The following is a 14,145-nucleotide window of genomic DNA, read 5'->3' on the forward strand; positions in this document are numbered from 1 at the left end:
TAACATAGCTGAGTTTGTTGTTGTTGTTTCCTTAAGGAAAAAGAAGTAATAAATGCTAGAAAAAGAAAACAAGCACTTGGTAAAACAACCTCCACCAAAAATACCACTACTGACACTGTATGGTACGAAGACGAGGGAATACTGCTCCTTTACTATTCTGTTACACTAAGATCACTTGTTCACGTAAATTAAAACCAGGGGTTTTTTAAACAATGTGTGGCCTGTGAACATCAGTGTCACTACTTTATGACATGCTGTGTGGTCACGCCCGATGCTGACACCCTCCTACATCAAATTCTGGCTCTGTCAATAATAGCTTTCTCTGTGTCCACAGAAGTCATTTTAACTAAAATATTTACATGTAAAACTACAGTATTTATTTCAAAATACACAGTGGAGAAGGAGGGGAAGTACGGTGAGCTGAGATGAAACAAGACTGCTCATTTGAAGTTGGGTAACAGTTAACACGGGGGTTCATTATACTCTCTGTTCTGTATAAATTTAGAAAAATTTCCAATAATTAAATTAAAAATGAGTCCTATTAGTTCTCAGAACCTCATTCCCTTTGGAGGAAGTGATATGATCTTTAAAGGAAAGGTATGTTCTAAGAATAAAATGAGAATGTGCAGAATACGCAAGAACTATAACACAAAAGTAGTACCGCTGTAACTAAACAAGAACTCATACACTACTGCTACTTCCCGGAAAAGAGAAAAACCCTACTGAACTCTTGTCTATATCCAAGTTTAAAATCTCTATAAGGATGGTAACCAGATTCTAAATTAAGTGCCTACGCTGAGATGGTTAAGATGTAAAAGCGAGGGAGGGATGGGGTGGGGAGAAATGAACACTGGAAGGAATGAGCCCTCACTAGGGAACCGAACTAGCCATCACCACTCTGAGCTCAGACTACCTAGTCTCTGAGAAATCAATTCCTGTTGTTTACAAATCCCCCAGTCTGTGGTAGATTGTTATGGCAGCCCAAGCAGACCAGGACAATATGGAAAGAGAGATTGTGAAGCTGAAGTGATATAACAGAGGTAAACATACTTAGAAAGGCATTTAGAGCAAAAAGGCAAATATAAGGAATTAGACTGCACTTAACCTTAATAGAGATATATTAAATGTACTAGTCAACCAATTCTAATTTAATGATCAAAGCTGCCATATATCCTTGGCAAATATAGCAATACTCTATACAAAAATTAAAGAACAAATTTCTCAATTTCCCAGAGACTACATATGGAGAATAATCAATTAATTCATGTGTGGATGACCTTCATTTTAGCAAATTACCCACCCTCTCCATGCACTAATTACTATTTTATCTCTGGTTTTTCCCCAAAGCTCATAGCTTCCCTGAGCTGTACCTATCCCCTGGGTTCCTTTCATTGTGTTCACTCCACGATAGCAACAGAGGGCACACCTGCCATTCGAGACAGACCTACTCAAGGGTAGCTCATCCGGCCCTTCCCATTCTAGCCTATGGCTAATTAATTCTGACTGCCTCAATCATGGAAGTGATCATCTGCCACAGGCTCAAAGGAGATTAGACTCCAGCTTAACAGACTGTAAACTAAAATTAAAAACCAAATTTATGGCTGCACAACTCAGAGCTACCAGCATTCACTGGTACTGCACGCTTTAGTGTTTTTAGAATATAAATCAGAAAGCCAAATGCAATTTGCATCTATTCTTCCTTTTGGGGTGTATAAATGTGTACAGAGAAAGGATTTGTTTGGTGTTTTTCAATCATATGAAGAGGGTTGTTGTTTTTTTTTCCCCTAAGTAGCAAGGAATCCATAATCTGGCTAATCACAAGGGTTACTAAGAGTCTGCTATATTTTGATTTAAACCAATATATAACCTTTCCTTAAAGTGTTCATTTTGAAAACATAATTTTGTAAATATTCTTGTAATTATTATCTCCCAACACAAATAGCAAAAGTCTACAGAGTTAAGAAAGAAATTATCCTGGCTCACATTAAGATTTTAAGGTAAATTTTAAAACCTATCAACAAAGACTTTGAACAACTGTCATATCTGATGCAAGGCTACTAAAGCGAATTTTAAATTTTCATAAAAATCGCACTTTTTAATAATGGCAAAAATCACTATATGAGCAGTTTTTTAATTCATCATTTTAATACTGAAATACAGATATACACCTGATTTAAGATTTTATATCAGTTACATTCCTAGAAAACTGAGTGTATACTTAAAATGGAGGAAAGGTGTAACAGATTATTTTCTAAAGAAAATCTCACCAACTATATCCACCCCAAGTGCTCCTCTGACAACAGGACAATGAATAACAAGTGACCATCAATAGGCAGGTCTGTTTTCCTCCCCCCTGAACCAGAGGGGACATTTGCCTTGGTTAACAGAAGGTGGCGAAAGTGACACTGCATGATTTCTGTGCCATTTGTCTGTCCATGTGTCTCTCTCTCCCCGTTTCAAGATTCATGGCGCCCACCGCCCCCACTGTGCCATGTCGTGGGCACTCTCTCATACTAAGTCTGGCTACCTGAAGCTGCCACAGAGAGGTGGAAAGACATGCCCAAGGAAGCCTGGCTGGGCCAGCCCCTCCACTGTTGACTCTTCTCCCTGAAGCCCCAGACAACGGCGGAACAGAGGCAGGCCATTCCCCACTAAGCCTCGAGCACACAAATATCTTCCACAATACAAAGTTTTGGGCTATTTGTTATGCAACCATTGCAACTAAAACAAAGCAAGTTAAAAATAAGATACAATCTTTGTTATAATTCTCTGGAGTACAGTGTAGCAAAAATAAGGATAATGAGCTAAATATGAAAAAAGGAAATCATAAAAGTGCTAGAAAAAATAGTTGAACAGCATCTTTTATAATCTTGAGTAAAGTCTAAGCATGACACAAAATGTAGAAGTCACACACATAACCATGTAAGCACACCCATACAGAAAGTGTACAAACGGAGAAAACCAAGCCACTCCTCCCAACTGCACACAGTGGGTCGAGGCAGCACAGATGAGGAAGGGGAGGGTGCTTCCACATTTGTTTGCTGTTTGTACACTTTTGAATTATTTATTTTTTGGTTTTTTAAATTGTTTAATTGGTAGATAATTACAATATTGTGGTGATTTTTGCCATACACCGATATGAATAAGCCACGGGTGTACATGTGTCCCCCATCCTGAACCCCGCTCCCACCTCCCTCCCCAACCCAATCCCTCTGGGTTGTCTCAGCACACCGACTTTGAGTGCCCTGCTTCGTGCATCGAACTTGCACTGGTCATCTATTTTACATATGGTAATATACACGTTTCAATGCTATTCTCTCAAATCATCCCACATATAATGATTGTGCCTTCTCCCCCATAGTCCAGAAGTCTGTTCTTTACATCAGTGTCTCTTCTGCTGCCTTGCATATAGGATCATCATTATAAATTTATCGTCTTTATAAATTCCATATATATGCATGAATATATTGTATTGGTGTTTCTCTGACTTACTTCACTCTGTATAAGAGGCTCATTTCATCCACTCATTCAAACTGACTCAGCCCCATGCATTCCTTTTTATAGCTGAGTAACAGTCTATAGTGTTTATGTGCCAAAACTTCCTTATCCATTCATCTGCCTACGGACATCTAGGTTGTTTCCATGTCCTAGCTACTGTAAACAGTGCAGCAATGTACATTGGGGTACATGGGTCTCTTTCTTCTAGTTTCCTCGGTGTCTTTGCCCAGCAGTGGGATTGCTGGGTCGTATGGCAGTTCTATTTCCAGTTTTTTAAGCAATCTCCACACTGTTCTCCATAGTGGCTAAACCAGTTTGCATTCCCACCAACAGTGTAAAAGGGTTCCTTTTCTCCACACCCTCTCCAGCATTTACTGTTTGTAGACTTCTTGATGGTAGCCATTCTGACCAGCGTAAGATGATACCTCATTGTGGTTTCGATTTGCATTTCTCTAATAATGAGCAATGTTGAGCATCTTTTCATGTGTTTATTAGCCATCTGTACATCTTTTTTGGAGAAGTGTCTGTTTATTATAATTTCATAACTTTAAAAAGGAAGTACAAGAGATACCAACTTTATCTTCCTGAATCAGCACACATTACAAATAACACATCCATGTATGTGAAGATGGTGTCAAGAAAGCCAGTCAGGTGGATACTGTTGCGAGGGAAACAGAAATTGATACAGTATCTACAGAGAAGGTACCTGCAAAATGTTTTAAATGCTTTTTAAAGATTTTGACCCCGCCTTGAAAATTTTAAAAAGGTACACCCAGTGATACCAAATTTTTTGTAGTAAATAAAAATTTAACATAACTGATGTTGAAAATATGAGACAATTTATGCATCAACTAAGGTAATCCATAAAGGAAAATTCTCTGTGGTTATTAAACTACATTGCAGAAGAAACATTACTGAGATGGTAAACAATATTATTATTTTATAAAGTAGTTTGCTAAGAATTACAATACAGCACTTTGGTAAATAAATTATATGTATAACACATATGCACAGAAAAATTAGAAAGATAACCCCCAAAATGTGCTTGATGGGATTCATTCCCCTTTGTGGTTTTTCAAGTTTTCTACACTCAGTGTATATTAATTGCAGGAAGCAGCTGGGTAAGAAGGGGCATTTAATATGCAGTATAAGCATCAGAAATGCTGGTATATGTCCCTTACAATTAAAATAAAAGCTGAAAATAAAAATACGAGGAACTCCAATGATTTATAGAAACCAACTTTCAAATTGTTACGTTAGCAATGTGGTACCTAACAACTCAAAGTTTTTTTCTTTTAACCCATAGCCTAACCTAGTTATTCCATGCTTATGAAAATAAAATGCATACCTAACACGTACACTCCTTAATCTGTCTTAACTCAGGAAAACACCAGGACCCAAAACTGCATAATATCAAAGAGCAGTGACAGTAAATGTCCACACAACAGTTACATTTCTGAACAAGGTCTAAGATAGGTCTCCTATGCTATCACAAAAAGCCAAGCATACTAAACAAACTGGCCCCACACACACTGAGAGGCACACCCTAAACTACTGGCCCAGCTCTTCAAAGCAGTGTGGACTGATGAGAGCCAAAGGGAAAACGTATCCCCACCTGACCAAAAAAAGACAAGTCCAGGTTTCAGCTAGTCCCCTACTTACATATTTTTCATCTCTAAGTGCATTTTCCACACGTACAAGGATAACATTCATCAGCTCATAATCTGAGTATACGCTTTCTTTAAATGGAACCATTTAAACACACAATGATAACTGGTTAAAAACAAAACACCCTCCTACAATTCATGGTTTTAAGAATACTTCAAGAAAACCATTAATGCATACAAAAGCACATCCAAATCCTTTTTTGGTTCCCACAGTTCAAATGCCAACAAAGCTACCGAACAGCTGTGAAACTGACCAATGCTGAGAACTGGAGAAAGTCAACAAAGCAGCTGCTCCAACACCAAAATGAGCAGGAGAGAATTTTAATGACAATGCAATGAATTGACTTTAAAACAAAAGTTGATATTTAAAGAAAACATTAAAAAGGAGAAAGAGCCTTAAATGAGAAGGCCAACATTTTAGTAACCTCTTACTGTGGTAGCTTTTTTGTTTGCCCTTACTTCATCCACCCAATTCATTCTCACCTAAAACTGTCCTCTTCCATTCAAAATCTCCTCAGCCCTAGCAAGAGTTATTCCTTAAAATTTCCCTTTCTTGAAATTTAATTCCTTAACTAACCCCATTAGTGTTTTTTCTCCTTATAGAATACCACATCACCCTAGAGAGTAACGCTCTTTCCCTTTGCTAAGCTTTATGAAGACATCTGCCACTGTTAAATGAACCACCTGATGATAGCTTTTGACTCATTCTAATATTTAAATGACCATCTGCTCTACATTTAATGACATCTCGCCTAAATTCAGTAACTTAGAGAATTTACATAGCTTAAGTCTTTTTGTTGGCTAATTTTATGAAAACGGTAAAACATGCTAATTGAAATCAATAACCACAAGTTCTTAAAAGAGGCAAGGAAAACAGTTCAAATCCACAAAGCATTGATTTAAGTAAACTGCTAAATTTCTAGAGAGAAAAGATGATCGAAATAGAGAAGTTTCTCACTATAAGCAGTTCATTATGTGAAGCAAGAGTAAATAATGTAAATGTTCATTAACAGGAGAGTGCAGGCATATATGAGGTATATAACGGAGTATCTAAAATGAACCTTTAAGAGCCACACAATTCGACAGGGATGAACTCTTCAACCATAATGCTCCATTTTAAAATTATACAAGAATACAAAAATGTTGATTGTTTACAGATATATACAACATAGCATAAATGTAAAGAAATCCATAGGAACTACTAATTTCTACACAGTGGTAGCAGAATTTCTACAGAGTGGATACTTTACGAGAGGAAGGGAATGAAATTGGGAAGAAGTACAGTGTTTATATCTTAAATACTGTGTAATAAACTTTTAAAGTAAAAGATAAGCATTCCTAGACTAGTACAGTGCCTAGTTAACCCTCTACCTTTTTGCCCTAATTAAAAGATTTCACCTAACAGTAAGAAGTAATATACAAGCCATCAACCTGTGTTTAAACGCAATTACTTATTGTGGCGTAACTATTTGCTGATGTAACTCAACTAACCAGGAATTCCTATTTCTGATTTATGGATTCACTTAATTTTAAGCCAAATCAGGGTGACAAAAAGTTTACAGAGATTAAAGAGGGTTAACCAACTAGAATATGCATCTTATCCTCCCTGAACCATCAAAGTACTTATTGTTTAGAAACTGACTGAAATGTAATTAAAATTCCTGATGAGGGTGAGGCCTTTGTGACCTGCCAGCTGCTTGGTATACTCCACATTCCTTACTCTTGAGAAACAGTAAATTAGTGAAAATAAGATTATTATTAATACTAATTACTACTTAAATCAGTACACCAAGCTAGGTGCTTCACATATATCACATAACCTTCCCAACAATATTAAAAGGTAGGCATTATTATTCTCAATTATAGATGAAGAAATTGAGGATATGCGGGCTCAAATTCAAACCATGTGAGTCTGATTACAAAGCTTGGCCTCTTATGCTCTTGACTCCACCTGGGTTTTTTCTTTACTTAGCTCTGATTTTGTTTGAAGAATAATTACATATCTAGGGCATCATGTTTCTCATTTAACATACTACACTCAAAATAAAAGCTATTGAATCCCATTCTAATAACCAAATAAATCTCAGAGAGATACATTTTAAAAACTGAAAAGATTGTCTGCGTGCCTGACTCTGCAACCCCATGGACTCCTCTCACCAGGTTCCTCTGTCCAAGGGATTCTCCAGGCAAGAACACTGGAGTGGGTTGCCAAGCCCTTCTCCAGGGGATCTTCCCCATCCAGGAACTGAACTTTTGTCACTAAGGTCTCCTGCATTGGCAGGCAGGTTCTTTACCACTAGTGCCCCTTGGGAAAATGAAAAAATTATCTATTTCTTAGTTAATTTCAATAGTGTAGTAGAGTGAAACACCATCGACTTCCAACCAACTCTTATTTTGAGTTAAGGAGATGTCTTTGAAAGTGTCTCACTCAAAATCTACGATTCTCTCATCTTTTCTGTTGGACAAGTTATTCTCTCATCTATTTTTTCTACTCTACTTTATTAAAAGCTTGCATAACAATCATGCCTCACACAATTCAAACAAAAGAAACAAGGTATCAAACTAGGCACACAACTAGCAATATCAGTAATATATTTGCTATCTATTTTAGCACTTGTTACACAAGAGTAGAAAATGAAATGAAACAAAAATGAGAACTTTATCCACTTTTTTCCCTCCTAACAGATAAAACTTCATTATTTCATTTTAGAAGCAAAACATCTACGTAACTTTACCTACTCCAACTTCATTTGACAGATGAAGAATTAAAGTTTAGAGAGATTAATGTTATAAAGTATGGGGGGTGGGGGAGAACTGACAAGCCTGGATGTGAACCTCAACCATCAACCAACTACTTATGAAATCTTGGGCAAACTTGTTCATTTCCCATAGCCTGTTTTCTCATCGGTAAAATGAAGGCTATCAAATAACACTTTTATGAGGACTAAATGAGATAAAGTATGTAAAAAGCTTGGCATAATTTCTGACACATGATGCAAGTCCGGTAAATGTCTGATCCTCTAGTTAGCAAGTCCACATGAGGAAACAGAGAATGAACAAACACCTTAACTTCCCTACTAACCCGGTGCATTTTCCACTGTTCCACGAAGAGAGGCTGGCAAAGGGAGGTAAGCAAGGCACCATAATGTAAAACATCACAATCCCAAGCTTTCACGATTTATTATTACTACTAGCCCTACAAAACCCACTCCAGTGTTCTTGCCTGGAGAATCCCAGGGATGGGGGAGCCTGGTGGGCTGCCGTCTATGGGGTCGCACAGAGTCAGACATGACTGAAGCGACTCAGCAGTAGCAGCAGCAGCCCTACAAAACTCCCAAAGTCCAAATAATGATTTTTTTAATATCAGAAGTTTCCACCCCATTTCTTGCTTTTTTAGGAACAAAATTATCATCAAGACAATAAACCCACCCCTGGGAGAAAGCCATATACTCTTATCATGAGTGTGCATAGAGAATATAAACTAATCCTAACCACAGCAAGCATCTACTAAAGTAAATATACTCCCAAAGTCACTCCAAGCCAGAAGTGAGTGTCTGGACTACCTGCTACGTTCCATTATCTCCTCCATTAGTTTAAACCCCACCTTATCTTAGTTGTGTTCTACAAGTTCATTTAAAAGCTGGTTGTTTAGAATTCAGGATCATTTTCCCTCAGAAATGAACTTGTAAAGATAACTTAGATACCAGACTATTTCCTAAGAACCTATTTACACAGAGCTAATCTATGGGAAAAAGATCAAATTGTTTCTGTGTTCCTAGTTCAGTCCGAGGAGGTGGTTTATTGTAATGCAAACATCCCAGTTTAAAAGGGGGTGGGGGGCAAGCTAAACTGGCCACGGGGACATCTGAAAGTATATGAGCAAAGAAATGGGCTTAGGAGAATGAGCAATGTTCTAAAAGAGCCATTTTCCCACAGATACTTCACATGCTTAAGCTCTTGTCTGGTGACTCAGTACAACAGTCTCCAAAGTGAGGTACATGACCCAGGAAATACAAAAGAATGTGCTATGAAATGGAAGAGACAGGCTCACAATCTCTTATCTATTCCAAAATCCCAAAATTCTCAAGTTGTTTGTAAATGAGCAGCAAACTGAGTGGTAAATCCTGATCTGAATGAACAAAAGGCTATGTTGTTGTTTTGTTCAGTCAGTCACTCAGTTGTGTCCGACTCTTTGTGACGCCATGGACTCCAGCATGCCAGGCTTCCCTGTCCTTCACCATCTTCTGGAGGATGCTCAAATTCACGTCCATTGAGTCAGTGATGCCATCCAACCATCTCATCCTCTGTCGTCCCCTTTCTCCTCCTGCCTTCAATCTTTCTCAACATCATGGTCTTTTCTAATGAGTCGGCTCTTCACATCAGGAGCTTCAGCTTCAGCATCAGCCCTTCCAATGCATATTCAGAAAAAACCAGTAGCTTTGACTATATAGACCTCTGTCAGCAAAGTGATGTCTTTGCTTTTCAATACGCTGTCTAGGTTTGTCATAGCTTTCCTTCCTAGGAGCATCTTTTAATTTCATGGCTGCAGTCACCATCCACAGTGATTCTGGAGCCCAAGAAAATAAAATCTGCCACTGTTTTCACTTTTTCCCCTTCTATTTGCCATGTAATGATGGGACCAGATGCCATGATCTTAGTTTCCTGAATGCTGAGTTTTAAGCCAGATTTTTCACTCTCCTCTTCCAACCTCATCAAGAGGCTCTTAAGTTCCTCTTCACTTTCTGCCATTTGAGTCATATCATCTGCATATCTGAGGTTGTTGAAATTTCTCCCAGCAATCTTGATTTCCAGCTTGTGATTCATTCAGCCCAGCATTCTGCATGATGTACTTTCCATATAAGTTAAATAAGCAGGGTGACAATATACAGACTTAATGTACTCCTTTTCCCAAATTTGAACCAATCTATTGTTCCATGTACAGCTCTAACTGTTGTTTCTTGAACCACACACAGGTTTCTCAGGAGGCAGGTAAGGTGGTCTGATATTCCCATCTCTAAGAATTTTCCACAGGTTGTCATGATCCACACAGTCAAAGGCTTCGGTGTATTCAGTGAAGCAGATGTTTTTCCCTTAGTATAATTATTCATACGCTTTCTGCAGAAATACTGGTGTATCTGATATGACAGGTGCTGCTCTGAACCTGGAAGTGGGTGATATGTATGCTGTGGAATACCATATTACAGCTCTAAATTCCAAAAGTTTATAAACTCAGTCCCAAGCATTCTGAAAAAGGGTATGGACTTCCATTAAAACGTTCACATTTACTATTTTCTAAAAATCTAAGAATTAAATTAGGTTAGTAATTATACATTACTCAGCTGATACTAGAACCCTCAGTGCGTCACTAAAAACAAAAAAAAATCATACAACACACACAATACAAGGTGTAGTGAGGATGGGTGGGAGTTTGACAGCTGAGGGTCTAACAATGTCGCTCACTTCTGGCACACTAAGACATAGCTAGGCAGACTTGCAGAATACATCTTAATGATATGAAACCACACGTTGATTATCTTGAGATAAAGTGCTTAAAGTTTCTTTTTTTTCCTACAAAATAAGAGTAAGTATTCCCAAATTGCACACCTTTTCTAGAATGAAAAGTGGTTGCTAACAGTATGCTTCCTAGAAGATACATATATTTTTTAATTATACCATTTAATCTGTCCCTCCAGGTAAAGGTGATGTCTGACAAGAGATAAGAAAATAAATGCAGTCTAAAGGGAACTAGAGTAAGCAAGGTGAAAAGTGACATCTGAAGATACTTCCCTCATTATGTGGTCTTTAATGCTGAAACACTGTGTGTCACCAATAAACTCTAATATCTGCATCCATAAAAGAAAATCATTTTATTTCATCTTAAATTCAGTGGATTCTGAATTCATTTATTCAAAATATAAAAATGAAACACCTTCCAATTCGTTTGTAAGAAATGATCAGGATCAGAAAAGATGGAAAACTACCAGCTAAATTTCAATAAAAATGTTTACTTAACTGGTAAATGAAATAGAAACATAAGACTGAGTTAGGTAAACACACTGCATTAATCAGGGTCCAGTCAGCAGACAGGAAACCACGCAAATCACCACTTCTAAAAATGGGAAAACAATGAAAAAACAGGATTATTTAAATGTAAGAGGCTTAAAGGAGGGGTCCCATAGGGCTGGATTACATGTTACATGTGGGATACATGTAAACCATTAATGTCCAACCATAGTGTTACATTAAGTTAATCAAACAACCATATCACCGACTAGAACAATTTATCTCAGTTTTCTAGTCAACTTTCCCTCAGGAAAAGTGGTACAAATGGTGATCATTTCTGAACTACTATAAACAGAAGAGAGGATGATGAGGAAAAGCAATGAATTAACTGAGTTTTCGTCCCTATAATCTGCCATTCACCAGCTTTGGGACTGAACAAGTTTCTTCATCTCTCCAAGCGTGAGTTTCTTTTTATCTGTGTTAGGAATCCACCTGTACATCTAATGAGTCCAAAGCTCTTTGAGAAGAGCGATTTATTCAGAAAATACTCATCCAGAGCTATGGTTTTGATAGAAAATGGAGATACAAGGAACAAACACACACACATTCCTTCCCCCCCAACTAATCATCTCATGCAAAAGACAATTACAACCAGCATCCCTGGAGCAGCAGAAAGGAGCACAGGGAACACTGCAATCACACTGTCTAGCAATTAAAGGTGGAGGAGAGAACCTGTGGGAGGCTACCTGGAGACACATCCAAAAAGAAATATCTAATCTAACCACAGAGATAAGCCTGTAGTTTGATGGCTCTGTTGGTAAAGAATCCGCCTATAATGCAAGAGACCTGGGTTTGATCCTGGAGAAGGAAATGGCAACCCACTCCAGTATTCTTGCCTAGGGAAATCTCATGGACACAGGAGCCTGGCAGGCCACACAGTCCGTGGGGTTGTAAGAATTGGAAAATCCCAGGGACGGAGGAGCCTGGTAGGCTGCAGTCCATGGGGTCACTAAAAGCCGGGCACGACTGAGCGACTTTACTTTCACTTTTCACTTTCATGCATTGGAGAAGGAAATGGCAACCCACTCCAGTTTTCTTGCCTGGAGAATCCCAGGGACAGGGAGCCTAGTGGGCTGCGTCTATGGGGTCACACAGAGTTGGACACGACTGAAGTGACAGCAGCAGGAACTAAACCACCACCATATATTAAGACAGCATTACAGGTGACTTCCCTGGTGGTCCAGTGGCTAAGACTCTGTGCTCCCAATGCAGGGAGCCTGGGTTCAATCCCTGGTCAGGGAACTAGACCCTACATGCCGCAATTCAAGAGTTCGCATGCCACAACTAGGGCTTCCCTGATGGCTCAGACAGTAAAGAATCTGCCTGCCATGCAGGAGACCCCGGTTAGATCCCTGGGTTGGGAAGATCCCCTGGAGGAGGGCATGGCAACCCACTCTAGTATTCTTGCCTGGAGAATCCCATGAACAGAGGAGCCTGGTGGGCTACAGTCCACAGGGTCGCAAAGAGTCAGATACGACTGAGCAACTAAGCACATGCCACAACTAAGACCAGGTGTGTCCAAGGGCCAACATCATCTCCATCACCTGGGAGCTTTTAAACTACCCTTGCTGAATTCCACACTTAGTGAATCAGAATCTGAATTTTTAAAGGTTCCCAGGTGACCTGCATGCTTCAGTTCAGTTCAGTCGCTCAGTTGTGTCCGACTCGTTGCAACCCCATAAATTGCAGCATGCCAGGCCTCCCTGTCCATCACCAACTCCCGGAATTCACTCAAACTCATGTCCATCGAGTTGGTGATGCCATCCAGCCATCTCACCCTCTGTCGTCCCCTTCTCCTCCTGCTCCCAATCCCTCCCAGCATCAGAGTCTTTTCCAACGAGTCAACTCTTCCCATGAGCTGGCCAAAGTACTGGAGTTTCAGCTTTGGTATCATTCCTTCCAAAGAACACCCAGGACTGATCTCCTTTAGAATGGACTGGTTGGATCTCCTTGCAGTCCAAGGGACTCTCAAGAGTCTTCTCCAACACCACAGTTCAAAAGCATCAATTCTTCGGCGCTCAGCTTTCTTCACAGTCCAACTCTCACATCCATACATGACCACTGGAAAAACCATAGCCATGCTTACTCTCTGACAAGTACTGATAGAGGGGTAACTATTCTTGAGAACTTCAAGTTGATTTCTTGAGGTCCTCGTTCAACCAAGTTGCAATCTACAGGGAGTATTAAAACTAGATGGACTTTCATCATTTAGAACATCGTTTTAGTAGATGAAGATAAAAAAGGAAAAGGTATGTTATCTAAGTCTTCAAAATAGACAGGCTCTTTAGGAAAATCAAGCTCTCCTTACAGATGCCTTTAGCAAAAACCATCTCACAATGGTTAGGACTTCCCTGGTGGCTCAGACGGTAAAGCATCCTGCGGGAGACCTGGGTTCGATCCCTGGGTCGGGAAGATCCTCTGGAGAAGGAAATCGCAACTCACTCCAATACTCTTGCCTGGAAAATCCCATGGACAGAGGAGCATGGTGGGCCACAGTCCACGGGGTCGCAAAGAGTCAGACACGACTGAGCGACTTCACTTTCACTTTCATCTCACAATATCTCATCCTTTTCAGGTCTGGCATCCTACTCTCCAAACACTGTTCACAAAAGTCCTGTTTTTTCCCAAGGCTCTCTCCCCAGATAACACTCTTTTCTCCTGTAGATCAGAAGAGAAATAAGGGGGCTCGGAAAGGAAATGCTGAGGGTTATTAATTGACTTCACTTTTTAACCAGGGTGAGCACTGCTAGGCCTTCAACTGAGTCATGATGTCTAAGGAGTTGGTCCACGTGTGACCAAGAAGCACTCTTTGCCAGGGGTGGAAGAAAACGACAAAGAACCACCCCAAGACAGCCTGGACCAACAATACCAGAAGCTGATTTTAAATAAAATCATCTATACTTCTAACTTTCACTAT

At 39.4% G+C, this 14,145-nt stretch overlaps 1 protein-coding gene across 1 annotated transcript in view; it reads right to left on the reverse strand.

Annotated features, from left to right (window-relative positions):
- MIB1 (MIB E3 ubiquitin protein ligase 1) overlaps window positions 1–14,145 on the reverse strand; it is a 98,375-nt gene that overhangs the window by 80,511 nt on the left and 3,719 nt on the right. The window lies entirely within an intron of this gene.

This window comes from Bos javanicus, chromosome 24, assembly GCF_032452875.1.
Source record: "Bos javanicus breed banteng chromosome 24, ARS-OSU_banteng_1.0, whole genome shotgun sequence".
Classification (NCBI taxonomy): Eukaryota; Metazoa; Chordata; class Mammalia; order Artiodactyla; family Bovidae; genus Bos; species Bos javanicus.